This window comes from Malaclemys terrapin, chromosome 1 (genome assembly GCF_027887155.1).
Source record: "Malaclemys terrapin pileata isolate rMalTer1 chromosome 1, rMalTer1.hap1, whole genome shotgun sequence".
Classification (NCBI taxonomy): domain Eukaryota; kingdom Metazoa; phylum Chordata; order Testudines; family Emydidae; genus Malaclemys; species Malaclemys terrapin.
Genome location: NC_071505.1, coordinates 303,748,268 through 303,766,661, shown reverse-complemented (window position 1 = coordinate 303,766,661; position 18,394 = coordinate 303,748,268). Strand labels below are relative to the sequence as shown.

Genomic DNA, 18,394 nt, shown 5'->3' with positions numbered 1-18,394 from the left:
CTAAGATCTCATTTGCCTTTTTCACAGTTTTGGAGCTAACGATCATGGAGTCAGAGCTAGCTTTAGCATTTTGGGTCTGCAAAACAATTCTCCCATGCAACATTAACTGGCTCCAGTTTATGAATCTATTTCCCAGAAATTTGGGAACTATTAGACTATTGGTGAATATTTTATTGGTTCATAGTAGAAAGCTTTAGTATAGTTTGCTTTTTTCACTGTTACTCCAGGATATAGTGGAAAGGAGTCTAAAATTATTTATTTTCACTTGATATTACTTTTAGAATGTAAATCCAGTCTTTTTTCAAAGACACATATTGTGATTTAATTGAATATAAGAAATTTTGAACACAATTAAAAAGGCTGGGGACTGTAACTGAGATGGAAGGTTTTAGTTATTCATATAGTTTTTCCAGGATTTGTAAATGCTCCTTTGCAAAGCCTCCAGTTGGCCAAAACACCATATCTATCTTTTTTCATTCCTCCTTAAGAATATCAGGTCAGACTATATTTTTCAGTAAAATTTAATTGAGTGCTCCGGCTAATTTTCTTTATTAACTTTTAACATATTTGCTCTTTGATGTTACTCAGATCAATTACCCAGATTTCAATTTGTATATTTTGTTAGCAAGAGGTTTTGAATGTCCTTACCTTTTAATAGGACAAAAGGTTAGGTGATCCATGTGACAGGGGGAATCAGAGAAAGTATCAGAAAGCAGGAGTATCTTAATCTGCCCATTATTCCTCCAATAGTGGCCAGGAGGTCAAACGGGGCTCTCAGCAGAGGAAGTAATTCAGGCTGTCTATACTACAGAGGCACAGCTATAACGCTGTAGTATGGACAACTGCTACAAAGATGGAAGGGTGTTCCCATTGCTGTAATTAATTCCCACTTCTGAGAGGCGGCTTCCATCAACCTAGCAGTGTCTATACTGGAGCTTAGGTTGGCTTAACTTTGACTCTCAGGATTGTGAATTTTTCACACCCCTGAGCAACGTTGATCTAAGTTTTAGGTGTAGACCAGGCCTGTCTCAGGCAGTCGTCTGGGGTTAGGGAGGGAGATTCCAACTAGCACCAGCAGCCCAAACGACCCCCTGGCCATCTGTTAATTGGTCTGATTCCCCACCAGAAATGAGTTTTATGGGACTTTTAGGAAAAGTGACCATGTTACACTTTTAGCCCTAGTAATTGGCTTACATTTTCAAGGCTACCTGCACAATGAAAATAGCTACAAAATAAATGAAAGCTGAGATTAGCATGAAGAGAGTTTCAAAAATCAGCAGGTGGGTTGGTGGGAGGAAGGTATTTAGAGACAGAGTGCCTCTGGTCTTGAGTTTCATAGGGCTCAGACTGGCATGGCCTACCATACATGCAAACCAGTACATTGTACTAAGTATTTTTATGTAACTCTGTCATGATCTGAGAGCTGATGAAATGAAACTTTTTATTTTCAAGTCATAATGTTCTTAATCAGCAGATAATTTGAGCAATTTCAAAAAGTGATTATACACAAGAGAACCTTTAAATTCTACTCAAAAGAGATACATTTAGAAGCCCTGTGGGTGTAATAAAGAAAACTTAATGTCTAAAATGACGTTTCTTTTAATTTCAATTAGATTCTGGATCTTTCTAATTTTTAATACAGACCATAAATCCAATAAATCAAATGAGCATACATAGATTAGTTCCCATTTAAATGAGCTAACGATGTGTCATATAAAGTACTCATTCATTAATGACATTTTCTACTCAGGCAAAAAGTTCCATTCGCCCAGATTCTCATCTCCATAACAGTGGTGTAAATCCAGAATAACGACACTTACTGAATTTACACCTATGTAACTAAGGTAATAGGCTGGCCAACTTACTTCCAGGATTTGGCGCACCGTAAGTCAGCGTTAGGATTTCATTGTAGGATAATAAGCATTATTTTACAATTGTTTGTGCATTCTTCATTTTCAGGGAATATAATAGCAATAATAATACCTAGCTTTTATAAAGTACTTTTTATTAGAAAATATTCATAGTGCTTTACAAAGGAGGCCACTATCTTTATTGCCATTTTCCAGGTGGGGAAACTGAGGCACAGTGAGGTTAAAGTGACTTGCTTAAAGTCACCCAGCAGGCCAGTGGCAGAGCCAGAACTGAACCCACATCTTCTGAGTCCCATCTCAGTGCCCTATCCATTAGGCAACGCTGAACATAAGAAGTGCCCTACTGGGTCAGACCAATATCCAACTAGCCCAGTACCCAGTCTCTGTCAGTGGTCAGTCCCAGAGCTTTAGGGGGAGTGTACAGAACAGGGCAATTCTGGAGAAATCCACCCATCTTCCCCCTTCCAGCTTCTGGTAGTCAGAAGTTTAGGGTCACTCCAAGCATGGGGTTGCATCTCTGACCTCTTGGCTAATAGCCATTGATGGACCTATCCTCCATAAACTTATCTAGTTCTTTATTTGACTCAGTTTTAATTTGGGCTTTTACAACTTCCCATGGCAACAAGTTCCACAGGTTAATTGTACCTTGTGTAAAAAAGTACTTCCTCTTGTTTGTGTTAAACCTGTTGCCTATTAATTTAATTGGGTGATGCATGGTTTTTGTATTGTGGAAGAACGTAAATAACACTTCTCTATTTACTTCTTCCACACCATTCGTGATTTTATTGTCCTCTATCATATCTCCCCTTAATCATCTCTTTTCTAAGCTGAACAGCTCTTACCTTTTTAGCCTCTCCTCCTCTTGTTAGGGTCGAGGGACGTGAACATTCCCCTCTATTCGGCATTGGTGAGGCCTCATCTGGAGTACTGTGTCCAGTTTCAGGCCCCACACTACAAGGAGGATGTGGAAAAATTGGAAAGAGTCCAGCAGAGGGCAACAAAAATTATTAGGGGGATAGAGCACATGACTTATGAGGAGAGGCTGAGGGAACTGGGATTATTTAGTCTGCAGAAGAGAAGAATGAGGGGGGATTTGATAGCTGCTTTCAACTACCTGAAAGGGGGTTCCAAAGAGGATGGATCTAGACTGATCTCAGTGGTACCAAATGACAGAACAAGGAGTAATGGTCTCAAATGGCAGTGGGGGAAGTTTAGGTTGGATATTAAGAAAAACTTTTTCACTAGGAGGGTGGTGAAGCACTGGAATGGGTTACCTAGGGAGGTGGTGGAATCTCCTTCCTTAGAGGTTTTTCAGGTCAGGTTTGACAAAACCCGGGCTGGGATGATTTAGTTAGGGACTGGTCCTGCTTTGTGCAGGAGGTTGGACTAGATGACCTCCTGAGGTCCCTTCCAACCCTGATATTCTATGATTCTATGTGTACAGGTTATGTCAGTCAAAGCAGCACTCCAAGTGTTCTTTAAATTTTTTTAGGGTGAAATTGTAGGTTTGGGGAAATACCTGACCAAGTCTGCCAACTGTCTGCAGACTCTGCTCACATCTGGCAGTGGCAATCAAAAAAAGTGATGTCCAATCTGCAATGCAGATTTTTCTGTGTCAGCATCACTGTGACAGGGGTTTCTACATCAGCACCGCTACAACACATGGTCATTATGTAACCAAGAGCTTGCCTTAGAGCTGGGGCTAGATTTAAACATATGTTTTTGCCTTGTTCTAGATGTGAAGCACAAAAGAGTCTCTTTATTTCTTCTCTTACTGGAAAATATACAGATGATCATAACCATCATGAGTAGTGATATTTGAAGGACTTTTATGCTTGTGGTGAAACAACTATATGCTATCTTCCCAATAGCAACATATCTAAGGAGGCTGCTGCCTGTCAGTTTTTCCACATACAGGCTGCAATAATTCCTTTGAACTGGCCTTCAATCAAACCTGTGTCTGGACAGAAAAATCTGTTTTACTAGGGCATCATGCTAACCCCCTCTGCTTTTTGGCCTATCTACTCTGCTCTACCATGGAAGACTCCATGTCTATCCAGCAGCAGTACTAAATATACTAATTATAAAGCCAAACACTTTGATTCAACCTCTTATCTGAAACCTACCATTAATATCTAAAAGTGGAATTTAATTCATAGTCCGAATGGACTGATTCTTCTTCAATGCATCACAAAAACCCATATAATACTCAAGATCCATGCTTAGATGCATCATACTGGAAGACTGAGGGCCTGACCCTACATTCCTTGCACACTCAAGCTCCCACTGACTTATCACAAGTATTTAAATATGTATATGGCATTTTACAGACAAATCATGTGACCAGTCCCTCAGGGAGTTTAAAATTCGACATTAGTCATAAAACAGAGCAAGTGCTGACAAAGAACAAAGAGGTATTGGATCAGGCCTACAACAATAAGAGATCATGAGCCATGTGCATCTTGCAGATTCCGATTTTTCTCTCTGCTTCTCCTGAAATACTTTCTGCTAAATAGAATATGAGCCCAAAATAATATTAAACTTCTATACAAATTTTCAAACCTACACAGTGTTAGAGGAGGTTCAAAATTAGGCAAAATAAAAATGTCAGTGTCCCCCATGCCTTCCATCCCCTCTCGACTGGCAGAGGAAAGGTATGTGTGATGACAGGGCATATTGAGACATTGCTGAAAGAGGGCAGAGTTAAGGTTGCATAGGCAACCTTAATTATGCATTTCCTGGTTTTTCAGAAGTTGAAGTTTTGCTCAACTCAGCACTCTGAAAAGGGACAACATACCATCAATCAACCTTAATTCTGTACTAACATAAAGAACTGCGAAATCAAATGGCAAAAAAAAAATATTTTTTTAAAAGGAACAGAGATGTTGTTAGTAGGATTTAGTAGTCATTTAGGCAGTTGTACATCTCATGTCCTGCAATTAGCATACTGAGCTATCCAGCCAACTCCCTCACTCCCTCTTTCCCCCCGCCCCCAGACATCAGCTGTGCCCCACCAGCCCTGTTTTGGCACACCTCTCCAGCCATGGCCCTGATCCATATAATGTGTTCCCTCCTCCAACCTGGGCTCTCCCCACTACTCCACCCAGACTTGCCTCCCACAAGCAGGGAACACATCTCTGAAGTCTTCATTTATTGCCATTTCTATTGCTGTTACTTCCCCCTTCCTATAACCCGAATCACTTGTAGCACCTGGAGTGAAGGACAACTATGTCACAGTGGAATGGTGTTCCTGGTTGTGTTTCACAATGGTTGGAGTGTGGAGTATGTGGAAGGGCCGGCAAAAGAAATCAAAGACAGGGTTTCTGTTCCAAAATACTGACTGTTTTACGTCAGAGAAAGATCCTCTGACCTCGGTCCAATAGATATACCCCATCTCCAAGAAACACTGAGTTGTCAGAGCTTTTAATGCCACATTGTACTTTTTCCATCAGCCACGAACCCTCCAATTTCGCAATTAATGTTCTTCCAACACTTATTAAATAGCTTTTATGCAGTGTTAGGGTGCATTGGCAGAGGTATGCAGTGCCAGAAGGGTGGGGTGCAGGGTAGTTGGGATGCACTGGCAGAGATGGAGCATGCAGGGAGTTGGGGTTCAGGGTTGGAGTGTATTGGCAGAGCTGAGGTAAAGGGTGGTTGGAGTACACTGGCAGAGTGAGGCATGCATGCAGGATGGGGTGCAGGCAGGTTGGGGTGCACTGGTAGAGGTGGGATGTACAGGAGGTTGCGGTACAGGGTAGTTGTGATCCATGGGCAGAACTGGGGGTTTGGAGTACAGAATGGTTGGGGTGTACCAGCAGAGATGGGAGGTGGAGTTTGAGGTGCACTGGACGAGCTGTGGAGTGCAGGGGGTTGGGGACGAGAGAGTTGGAGTGAACTGGGAGAACTGGGCTTGCATGGGGGTTGGGGCGCAGGAAGGTTGGGGTGTACTGGCAGAACCGGGGGTGCACAGAGGTTGAGATGCAGGGGAGTTGGGGTGCACTGACAGAGCTGAAGGGTGCAGGGGGGTTGGGATGTACTGGCAGAGCTGGGGGGTGCCACACCTCCCTCACCTAAGCCCCCAACCTCTCTCACATCCCCACTACCCATTCCTATTTAACGCTCTCGCCCTCCCCTCCCCAGAAGCACTCACATCTCCTTTTTTCTCCCCAAATACTTTGATTACATTCCTTCCAAAATGAAATTGCCATCCATGACTCTCAAACTGCAGCAACCTCCAGCCATTCAGTTCAACGCTCCTTTTGTCTTAGGTGAGCAGTTGTGATCAAGTAATTTTAGCTATGTTAACAGAAGGGTGTGTTCACAGCCAGCCAGAGGTCTGTGATTCATCCAGTCACTGGTATCTCTCAGTTTAACCGTACAAGCCAGCAGAAGGAAATCAGTTTTTTGGGGAGGTTGTTAGAGGGCTTATCCCTTCACCCTCCCATTCCTTCTCGTGTGAACAGAAAGCAGCAATACCCGAAGTCTGAAGGTGCAAACAATTCGATGTTTATTATGGTTAAGGTTACCATACATCCGGTTTTTCCCGGACATGTCCAGCTTTTTGGTAATCAAACCCCCGTCCAGGGGGAATTGCCAAAAAGCCGAACATGTCTGGGAAAATACCGGCTGGGCACTTCCCCTCCCGCGGCTGCTCTGCTCCTCCCCTGACTCTTCAGCTCTGGTTAAGAGCAGAGCTGCCCGAGCGCTACCGGCAGCCTCCGGACCCGAGCCGCTGGCTGGGCACTTCCCCTCCCGGGCTCCAGCTGCTCTGCTCCGGCGGCTGGGGTTCGGAGGCAAGGGGGCTGCCCGAAGCCGGAGCGCTCGGGCAGCTCGGCTCTTAAACAGAGCCGAAGAGTCAGGGGAGGAGCACAGCAGCCGGAGCTAGGGAGGGGAAGTGCCCGGCCGGGGGCACAGGGTCGGGAGGCATGGGGGCTGCCCGAAGCCTGAACACTACCAGCTTCACGGTTTGCCAGGCAGCCTCCAGACCCTACGCCCCCGGCTCCAGCTGTGCTGGGGAAGCGCCAGCCAGGGGCGCAGGGTCTAGAGGCTGCCCGGCAAACCGTGAAGCCGGTAGCACTGGGGCAGCCCTTTTCGCGTGGCTGGGAGGGAGGAGGGGGAGTTAGGGCGGGGACTTTGGGGAAGGGGCGGAGTTGGGGCGGGGCCGGGGGTGGGAAAGGGGCGGGGGCAGGGCCCCGTGGAGTGTTCTCTTTTTTTATTTTTTAAATATGGTAACCCTAATAGCAAGCAATGATTCCAATTTCCTTCCTCAGTGTCCCCCTTCCCAGCAATGTCACAGAGCCTTACCTGTGTTCCTGTTCCTGTTCCCATTCCCCCCCTTAGCAAAACATGATTCCAATTCCCCCCCCCCTTACTTCCTGATTGACTGCAGACTATATAGTAAAACTTGAGTTCTGCTTAGCTATACCTTAACCAATCATTTTACTGAAATTTAACTAAACAATCTTAGCATATTGTAACATGATTATCTAACCAATTATATCCTACCACTGTAATTGGTTTACACCCAACAAAATTAATTATACAGCAGACAGAAACAATCACAGAATGAGACAGATTATACAGACAAACAATAGGGAAGTGGGGACTACAGTGATAGAACAAAGATATGAGGATTTCACACCCCACCTATTGATAAGTGAGTTCTTGCCAGACAGGATGCTATCAAACTAAATTTTCTTTAAATCTTCTAGGCCAGTGGCTCTCAAAGCCAGTCCACTGCTTGTTCAGGGAAAGCCCCTGCCGGGCCGGGCCAGTTTATCTGCTGCGTCCGCAGGTTCAGCCGATCGCGGCTCCCACTGGCCGCAGTTCGCCGCTCCAGGCCAATGGGGGCTGCAGGAAGCAGCGCGGGCCAAGGGATGTGCTGGCCACCCTTCCTGCAGCCCCCATTGGCCTGGAGCGGCGAACCGCGGCCAGAGGGAGCTGCGATCGGCTGAACCTGCGGACGCGGCAGATAAACAAACCGGCCTGGCCTGCCAGGGGTTTTCCCTGAACAAGCAGCGGCCCTAGTTTGAGAACCACCTTTTTAACAGCCCAAAACTGCCTTATTTCAGTGTGACTGGTAAGGACATAACCGTTCGCTTCCCAGCTTATGGCTGCCCCTGCTGTTTAGCCAAAGGCCTTAGCCTAAGAACAAGGCCTCAGACTATCCTAGTGGGAGAAGGCCTATAAACAGGCAGACTGATTTTGATTCTTGTTTTGTACCTCTATTGTGACAGTACCTCCCATAAGGCTTTATGGAAATATGCTTAGAATGTGTTTTATGCTACATATGCCATGTAACATATCTCCGTAAAGATTATGATCAACTGAATGTATTAATCCTATTTGTATGCATGTATCATTTTGTATTCAAAGTTATTAATGTTATGAATGTTGGCTGTGTACTGGCTTGATTTCTAAATAACCTTAGTAGAGCATTTGGTCAGTTCCTGGAGAAAGGAATGTTGAAATTAAGTACCTAATCAAGAAACAATTAGAGGACAATGGATCTTGGAAGACTCCAATCCACATAAGAAGTTTATTTGAGGACGTTCAAGGTAGCATGTAAACAATGGATGCTACCTGTAAAAACTGTGAGTCATGCATGGACATGTGACTTGCCCAGGTGACTCCTAAACTCCATCTTGGAGCTGGACTTTGCATAGGAGTGAGGAGGGGGGTCTCCACCCACAAGAGAAAGTCTATTTAAACCCCTGGGAGACCTCTCCATTTGTTTTTCAGCTGGTAAAAGAGAGATCTTCTCCACACACCACAGGATACCTGAAAGAAATTGGAACAAAGGACAGTGACTGCAAGAGGCCTGGTGATTGCTGGACTCACACTAAAAGGAAGCATTCTGGAACTGGTGAGGATATTATCTGTATTCAGTTTGATTAGATATAGATTTGTGGATTTTATTTTATTTTGCTTGGTGACTTACTTTGTTCTGTCTGTTATTACTTGGAACCACTTAAATCCTACTTTCTGTATTTAATAAAATCACTTTTTACTTATTAACTAACTCAGAGTGTGTATTAATACCTGGGGGAGCAAACAACTGTGCATATCTCTCTCTCTCTCTGTGTTATAGAGGGTGAACAATTTATGAGTTTACCCTGCATAAGCTTTATACAGGGTAAAACGGATTTATTTGGGTTTAGACTCCATTGGGAGTTGGGCATCTGAGTGTTAAAGACAGGAACACTTCCGTTAACTGTTTTCAGGTAAACCTGCAGCTTTGGGGCAAGTAATTCAGACCCTGGGTCTTTGTTGGAGTAGACGGGAGTGTCTGGCTCAGCAAGACAGGGTGCTGGAGTCCTGAGCTGGCAGGGAAATCAGGGGTAGAAGTAGTCTTGACACATCAGGTGGCAGCTCCCAAGAGGGTTTCTGTGATTCAACCCGTCACATCTATAACTAGCTAAGTGAGAAGAATACACCTAAATTCTTAAAGTATAGGCCTTTGCAGACAGGCCTGAATATCTATATCCTAACAGAGGTGATTGTTGCTCATCATTTATTTCTGCTGTATTAAACTGGGTTGTGATACAGTGCAGGGAGTTAAGAGTAAGCCTGCACTCTGATCACCCATGAGTTTCCACGAGAGGGTTGATTGGGGTAATTGAAGTTAATTATCTAATCAGATGGTGAGGCTGGGTGAGCTAAAGAGCCAATTAGCCCATCAGCTCTAATAAAACACTAATAAAAAAGGGGCGAAGGAAGTAGGGGTGCAGGGAAGGAGTGAGCTAGTGGCACAGAGGAGACTACAAGGAAGGGAGATCTCTTGGGTCCTGGGAAAAGGGCTGAGGATACAAAAGACAATGTACATAATATTGTTGTACAACACTGTAAAGGCATTGGTGGAGGGATCTGAAATAAACGGCTCAGTGTGGCTATCCACCCAATGAAGTCTGAGCCGGTTGCTGTGATACGAGACAGCCGGGGCTGAGTGCCACTCTGCCATGTGGGTGCAAAGCTCAGCTTCCGCAGACTTTAAAAAGTTTGGATTCTCTAATATGCAATAAACCCAACCTCATCTTTGGTCTCTGTATCACCCTCCTCCTACCAGTGCTAAACCCCTCAAGTCTAAAAGCTTGTTTCTAGATACCCAGAACATTCAAAATACAACATTGATCTCTGAAGCAAAAGTTAAAAATTCTGGCTTCCGCACCTGACCCAAAATGTTTTGTTTTAGAACTTAATTTGTGTTGTCATTTTCTGTGATCTCTGCCAAGCCTAAAAACCTTCTGTTCTTTGCAATGCATTTATCTAAGTAAGTTATAACACTGCAGCCTTTTCTATTACACTTCAAAAGATATGTATAATGCAAAGCACCTCTGATCTATTAATCTTAATGGGCTGCAGAGACTGCAGTGCAGTACCTGGCACAGTCAGTAGAAGTGGGAATTGTAACTATCTTATAGTTCGCAATGTAATTTAAGATCCTGACGATAAGAAAGTTACTTCTAAAGAAAGTGATTGGGAAGGAAGAGAATAAATCAGACAGTTATTTAAATGCATATTCTGTACACATTATCATTTGTTACTAGAAATGTTTACCTGTATAATAGGTTAGGAGGAGATCTTGAACTGCAGATTATGTGTACAATGAATGCAAAATCATAATAGACAGATGTTTCTTCTGAAGCCTTCAGAAAGTGCTTTTCTTTTCTTATTATTGTTGTTCAGCATGATTAACAATAATGGTATCTGCTTCAGAGAAGATCATGTCTACAACAACAGGATGGTCAGAGGTTACAACAACTGATTACATTATTAAGAAATGTATTAAAATGCATGTCAGATGAAAATATGAAGTTAATATCAACAGGAATTACTGGCTTGGTTATAGTATGTTGACAACATATTAATGTTTAGTACAGGGATCGGCAACCTGGCGGGCCGGGCCAGTTTGTTTACCTGACACATCCACAGGTTCGGCCGCTCCAGGCCAATGTGGGCTGCAGGAAGCAGCGTGGGCTGAGGAACATGCTGGCCACCCTTCCTGCAGCCCCCATTGTCCTGGAGCGGCGAACCGCAGCCAGTGGGAGCCACGATCGGCTGAACCTCTGGATGTGGCAGGTAAACAAACCAGCCCAGCCCGCTAGGGGTTTTCCCTGAACAAGCGGTGGCCCTAGTTTGAAAACCACTGCTGTATAACAGAAGATAGTGTTCTTCAGTCCCTTTTTGACCACATAAAAATAGAATATTTTGGGAATATTCTTTATATTCTCCTATAGCACCAGCATGTGCAAGGATTAAGGCCACTCTGCAAAGTTTAAAATATTGCATACACTAAGCTTCAAAGAACTGTACAAAAACTACATAACCCTTACAGTGCTCTTTACATATTAATATTAGAGTTGGCTGAAATGCAGAATTTCCAGTTTGTGGGAAATGTTGACGTTTCAAAATTTGTTTTTTATCCAATTCAGAACCAAATCTAGTTTTTGGAAATTTCCTGCAAACCAAAAATTCTGAAAATGTTTGTTTTGGAAACACCAAACATGGTATTTTTGGAAGGAACTGTGCTCCCCAAAGGGAACTGATTGAAATGGATATGCGTTGTGTTAATTGCCACTGCAGTAGAACTGACAAGAATCAGGCCCATCAGTAGCAGCCAAGACTCTCAGGGCTTCCAGGCTCCCTGCGATGGAGCCAAGAGGCTGGAAATCCTGGGATGGTCTTCCAGCTTCTGCTGCTCTGGAGCAGCCCCACCATATGGACTGCCCCATTGTAGGGGGGCCAGGAGTCCAGACTCCTGCACCAGCTCGGCCCCATTGGGTAGCGGGAGGCGGCAGCTAGCCTGGGAGTTTGGAAACCCTGGGGTCGCCATTCACCAGAGCAGTCTGCATCATTTTCTGATATATTAGCAGGAGTGTTGTAAGCAAGACAGAAGAAGTAATTCTTCCGCTCTGTTCCACGCTGACTAGGCCTCGACTGGAGAATTGTATCCAGTTCTGTGCACCACATTTCAGGAAAGGCGCGGGCCCATTGGCCTGGAGTGGCGAACCGTGGGCAGTGGGAGCTGCGATTGGCCAAACCTGCGGGCACAGCAGGTAAACAAACTGGCCCGGCCCACCGGAGGCTCACCCTGGCAGGCCAAGTGCCAAACGTTGCCAATCCCTGGTTTAGTATGTTGTATTATGTCACGTGTGGGTGTATATTCATCTGTCCGGTACTAAGGGTACCAAGAAAAAATTATATTAGAGGCAGAATTAGAGATGAGTGAACTTGTTCAAAAAATACAAGAACTAGCTCCAAATTTCACCCAGAACTAGCTCCAAATTTCACCTAGACCATAAACAGGCCAAAGTCTAGCTTCTCAGATCCATTAGAATAGTTCCCCTCTCTCACTAAATCAAATCTTCTCTGGTTCTTCCCTCTTTCAATCCCCAACATCCCATCCTCACTTCTGCTTCTCTCACCTCCCCTGCGATCCCCCGTGTTCTACAGGTCTCAGATTTGCTCGGTCTCTAGAGCTTCCCCTTATAACTACATTCTGGGGCACAAGGGAGTGAGGAAACCATATAGTGCTGGGAAATTGGCAGTGTATGGTACACTGTGGCCTGGGAAGGCTACTAGATCCATTGTTTCCCCATCTTAATATGCAGATGAAAGGAAAGATAAAGGAGAAAGGGAAGAGGTTCAGGAGTAGAATTTGGAGGGAAATAAGCAGGGAGGGGTTTTTGGGAAGGGTCATACAGGCCTAATGTGAGAGGTGACCTCCAGCGACTAGGAAGGTTGGTGAAGATTTTGGGTAATCATTCACATTTTTGAATATATAAAACACCATGTACCTGGCATTTGAGGACCACAATGCCATTAACATACAAAGTAAGGGCCAGATTTTTCCCCCTTACATACTCTAATACCTTACTTTGGTAGCCTGAAACCAGTCTCTCAGGAGTGATCCCTTAGTGTGCCAGGCCGCAAGGACTCACACAGTTCTGCAGGAGCAGTCACGTGGCCTTTAAGACTGGGCTTTTGGCACCAGCAAACCCTGTCTGACTCCATGGCTCGCTTCAGCGAATCCAACTAAGCCAGAGTTCTGTGGGAGGCTTGTACTGTACCCTTCGGGGCATAATGCTCTCAGGGAATATTTGCAGTAACACAGGTAGCCTTTTCAGAACAAGGTAGCCATTCATAGTCACTTGGTTCACAGAATCTTATAGTGCTTAGGTTAGCAAAGTGAGGCAGAAGTTAGTAGATAATGTTTTCACCCCTCAGCTCATAGAGAGCCGAGAAGCTCCCTCCTAGCCAAGCGTACACTCAATGAGCCAGCCAAGCTGCTGGCTCTCTAGCCCTGTCCCTCTTTGTCTCCAGATGCCTGAGTCCCTCCAAAAGGAAGCTCTTCCACCCCCGTCAACTAACACTTGTCCCCCTTTGTTCTCCAGTTCAGTTCACATGTCCCATCTGCCAGGTTTCCTGCTGCTATGTGTGGATTGTTCAGTCACTGGGGGCAGAATGTCTTTGTCTTGTTGGATCCGCTGTTGATTTGTGTCGTTTTCAGCCTGTTCTTTAACAACCCAGGCAGCTGGGTGACACATGCCCATCTATGTTTCCTGCTCAGCCTCAGAGCAGACTTAATCATTTTCCCCGCTGGGTAGTCATGCATGGTATAGGTGTAAGAGGAAACTGAGGCACACATAGGAATTAAAAAAAAATTACAAAAAATTCCCACTTTGTCACAGTTTATCAAGAAATTTCATGTGGGTCTCCAAACTAAACACAATAGAAAATACATGGTCTATGAATAAACTGTAAATTAAACCATATCTTCTTTCACAGGTCTGCTCTAGGTAGGGGACTATCTTTAGATTAGTAGTGGAGAAGCTACAAGTCATATTCCTGGGAGAATTCTGCACCACTGTGCACATGCAGAATTCATGTCCTGCGCAGAATTTTTTTTCCTCAGCAGAAAATACATTCTCCTGGAAAAGTGCTGCAGTTACGTCTTTTGCCCACCAGGGGCTGCTGTGGCACCAGAACAGAGAGCAGCCACTCCCAGGTTAGAGCAGCCCCAGCTGTGGATAGGGAAGAGAAGAGGCCCCCACATGGCCAGGTCAAGAGGCATAGAATATGGGGGATTGGATAATGTGAGGCACATGGGGCTGCTAGGGAAATCACAGACTGGGGTTCAGAAGGGCTAGTTGGAGGGGGGAGAACAGACTGGGGCAGTAGCTGAATGGGAGTGGGGGTGCAGGGACACATGGGGATGGGGAGGCTGAGTGAGGGTGCAGGGACACATGGGGAGGGGGAAGGAGTGGCTAAGTGGGGGTACAGAGCCACATGGGGACAGGGAATAGAGGGGATGCTGAGTGGGGGGTGCAGGGACAGGGCAGATGTGCCTGACTGAATGAGAGAGACTAGGGGTTAGCCAGGTTCTGCATGGGGGAGGCTTCCTAACAATCCCTCCCTCCCTGCAAAAACAAAACAAACTTCCTGTTCCATACTTTCCCCACCCACACCCAAGCAACTCTCCAAGTTCATGTCCAGGCTCCTTTCCAGCAATTACTTCCCTCTCCCTCAGCTCCTCCGTTACCCGTGACTCCCCCAAGCCTTTGCACTGCTTCTGAGAGGCACAGGAAATATTATTACTCAATCTTCTTATTAATATGCCTAGTAAGGAATGTGTTTGTCAAAAAACATTTCATGAATTTTTGTTGTTGTCTGTATTGTTATAGACATACTTGCTGACAGGTATTTTGAAATAAATTACCAAAATAAAATAACATATAATCACACCAGTTTCAATTAACAAATAAAATGTGCAGAATTTTAAAATATTGTGCACAGAATTTTTAATTTTTTGGTGCAGAATTCCCTCAGGAGGGAAAGTCAACTGTATGATTACTCTATAGTGAGATAGATGGTAACTTCCAACATGAGAAATCAGTCTCGTGGTAGTAGTAATACTTCTTAGGAACCACATTTGTCAAGAAGGTGAAAATTTCACAGTTACAGGGTTAGCAGCTCCTCTGACCCTCTCTGAATGCACCCCCACAGGTGTCAGACTCATGCTTTCACCTCTCTTGGGGTGGAACCAGATGACTCTCCCACACTTAGGGTACCATAAGCCAGGACCCAGTCTATGTGTCGGCTACATTTACCCAGAAGATCCAAATGGGATCAGTACCTGCAGTTCTTCCTTTCAGGAGCCTATAAGCACTGAATTACAGTGACCCAAAACAAAACAACCTTCTTCAACCCAGTGTAATGTTTAATTAACCACAGGAACGATGCACTTCTTTTGTTGTTTTAAATTCGTATTCTCAGGTCTACATGCATGTTTATCTAGCACATAACTATCCTGAAGGGGATGCTGGCAGGGCTAACTTCTGCTAAACCCCTGCCCAGCAGGCTCTGGGTTCTCAGTTTCAAACAACTCTCCTTCATTTGTATCTCTAACTCTCCTGAGCCTTTTGACCACTCCCCTGTCCCCACAGGGACCAAGTCATTCCTGGGAAAACCTGTCTCAGTTTCAGTAGGGGGTTGTACCAGAGCATCACAGCAAAGGGCTCTTCTATTGTCTTGAGAGCTTGCTGAAAAGCTAAGCTGCATCCACCTTCCCGGGTCTGGGTGCATTTCCTGATAACGCTTCTGTTAAATTAACTCACTATATGTGTACTAGTAAACATCACAATAACCTGGTTAAGATACAGTATTCATAAATTATCATGGGTAAATCCAATTTTGTCCCCAGAGGATAATGAGAGCACAGGTCACACTATTACAGGCTCCTATGGTCAGGGCCGGCTCTAGGTTTTTTGCCGCCCCAAGTAAAAAAATTTTTGGCTGCCCCCCCCTCCCCCAGTCCTGAGCTTCCCCCCCCCCGCCCACCAGTGCCCCCCCACACGCACCCCCTGCCGCCCCAGCACTGGGCTCTCTCTTCCCCCCCTGCACTCCCTGCCACCCCAGCACCGGGCTCCCCGCCAAACGTGGGATCCGCTACCAGCACACGGTGGCCAAGCCCTGGCCCAGCCGTGACTCTGTCCCTATGCGGGTGAAGCTGCTGGGCGGCGCGGAGTGGGAGTACTTCCAGGTGGCGGTGCAGAGTACATAGCCCCCTCCCTGGGCTTTGCGGCGCTGCTAGTGGCCAAGGTGGATCAGTTTGTGCTCACCACCCTCACCCCTGACATGCTGGCAGCTGAGGACCTGGAGAGCCCCCCGGACCTGCTGCTCTTCAGCCTCCCACGCCCTGGCCCAGCCCCGGCGGGCGGGAAGGCGAAGATCTCCGGCTGTGGGGCTACCTGCTCAGCACCGACGAGCCCAGCTGGACGCTCACCTCTTCACACACTCCGGGAGCCCCTCTTGCCGCCGCCGCAGCCCGGGCTTGGCTCCAGGAGACCCCGCTTCTCTCCCTCCCCAGCTCCTCACACACTCTGGGCAGGGCTGCCCAGAAAATTCAGGGGGCCTGGGGCAAAGCAATTTCGGGGGCCCCTTCCATATAAAAAGTTGCAATACTATAGTAACATGTATTTGGAAATGTAAAAAATAACTAGTGAAATACATTCAAAAATTAATTTGTAATAATTTGAAAATACACTAAATACATTATTTAAAAACATTAAATGCTTTAATGGTATGTATACATTTGCAATTACATAATGGGCTGTTGCTGGGCGATGGTGATTGATGGTTGGTGCCAATGGGCTGTCGCTGCCTGGGGGTGGTGCTGCTGTTGCCCAGGGCTGGGTTGGGAGGTACCCAGCTCAGAGGGGCTGGGCTCAGGGCTGTGGGGAGATGGGGGTCGGGGGGTGCCCGGCTCAGAGGGGCTGGGGTCGGAGCTGGGGGTCAGGGCTGTGGGGGATGGGGTCGGGGGTGCCCCGGCCCCTTACCACGCCGCTTACCCCTCTCCCAAACATCGCTGCAGCCGCCTGGTGTCTCCAGCGGGGCCTGAGTTCCCGCCGCTCGGCCGCAGCTTGCAGCCCTGCTCCCTTACTGGCTGAGATGCCGGGGAATGGGGGAAGGCTGAGGCGGGGGGAGCCTTGGACATACTCATGGGGGCCTGGGACAAATTGCCCCACTTTCCCCCCCCCGGGCAGCCCTGACTCTGGGAGCCCCTCTAGCCACCGCTGCAGCCAGTGCTGCAGTGGCCGCGAGAGGGGCTCCCGGAGTGTGTGAGGAGGGGGGGGGGGGGAAGAAGGGAAGCAGGGAGGGAGATGGGGTTCTGCTGCTGCTGCCCCAAGCAAAAAAATAAAAAATAAAAATAAAAAAGGGGGGCCGGAGTGCCGCCTCTTAGAAAGTGCCACCCCAAGCACATGCTTGGAGGGCTGATGCCTAGAGCTGGCCCTGCCTATGGTAGAAAGAACAGACTCAACTAAACAAATGCCCATATTAGTTAGATTATTCACCCACAAAGCATTAACAAAATAAAACACTTCCAGCTACCCCACACAACCCTTCAACAACCCTTTCCCCTAAAACCAGGGGAAAAATATGACTCTTATCTCTGTTGTACACTCCTGTAAATGTTATAACCAACAGACACACTTTGAAAAAAAGCAAGTTTTGCTTCTGGAAAAGAGAGAAGATGAGAGTGAGGAACAAGAAAAAGAATGTAACATACCGGAAATAAGCCCATTTGTCTTTGAGACAGTAAAATGGTTGAAATCGCATTTCAGGGTTAGTGACTTGAATGTAGTGAGAAGACCAATCCAAATATACAAATTGTATTAAACCAAAAGATTCTGGAAATGCAGAACTGAAGATGATGTGATGTGAAGATGACTCACATACTGTGCTTTAGCCTTAGCTGACACAGATAAGTAGCATCCATTCTAAAGGGGGGTGAAGATTTGTCAGTGCCAGAGGGCTATAACAACTGTATAATTGCTTTAGCCCCACATGCTCTACACTAACAATTCTGCACTACTGATAAGGGAGCACCAGGGTAAATCAGAGAAGACCTGGGATTCTGCCCAGAGGAATAAAATGAGTCATTTAAGCCACTCTTATAACATCCTCAGTCAATGTACTAAAAGCATCAGATTTACTGTTTCCGTCTGTGGTTTAGGAAAAAGGTGGCCGGAGGCGTATTTTTGCTATCATATCAATCCATAAAAAGGATCAAAATGCACTTAATTCTAGCTGGGTGGAGGTTTAAACAGTGTTGCTAGCATTTTCAAAAGAAACTTCCTGAGATTTGCTACCCCTCTAGAAAAACAAACCCACCTCATAGAATGATGTGTTACAGTACTACGATTGCTAGGGGCCTAAGGGGATGTCTACTCTTAAAACGCTGCAGTGATACAGCTGTACTGTTGGAGTACTTCAGTGTAGACACTCACTGCAGCGATGAGAGGGGTCTCCTGCCACTGAACTTAATCTACTTCCCTGAGAGGTGGTAGCTAGGTCAATGGAAGAATTCTTCTGTCGAACTAGCACTGTCTACACCAGAGGTTAGGTTGGCTTAACTATGTCTCTCAGGAGTGTGACAAAATTATGCCAATGTAAGTTTTCAGTATAGACCAGCCCAAATTCTCCACGCGTGCACACATACACTCCACCTTTCTACTACTCCT

General features: G+C 45.9%; 1 protein-coding gene and 1 long non-coding RNA gene across 7 annotated transcripts in view; one reads left to right on the top strand and one right to left on the bottom strand.

Moving 5' to 3' along the window:
* STARD13 (StAR related lipid transfer domain containing 13) overlaps positions 1–18,394 on the bottom strand; it is a 442,897-nt gene that overhangs the window by 378,550 nt on the left and 45,953 nt on the right. For all 5 annotated transcript variants that reach the window (XM_054015314.1, XM_054015313.1, XM_054015312.1 and 2 more), the window contains one exon: positions 10,428–10,598. The gene's annotated coding sequence lies outside the window, so the exon portion shown is untranslated. The remainder of the gene's footprint in view (positions 1–10,427; positions 10,599–18,394) is intronic.
* Positions 1–18,394, top strand: part of LOC128829877 (uncharacterized) — a 91,615-nt gene that overhangs the window by 55,759 nt on the left and 17,462 nt on the right. Inside the window, exon 3 of one of the 2 annotated variants that reach the window (XR_008443500.1) lies at positions 8,613–8,736. This is a non-coding gene — a long non-coding RNA (uncharacterized LOC128829877). Of the gene's footprint in view, positions 1–8,612; positions 8,883–18,394 lie in introns of those variants that run through there. The other variant, XR_008443499.1, reaches the window with a different exon arrangement.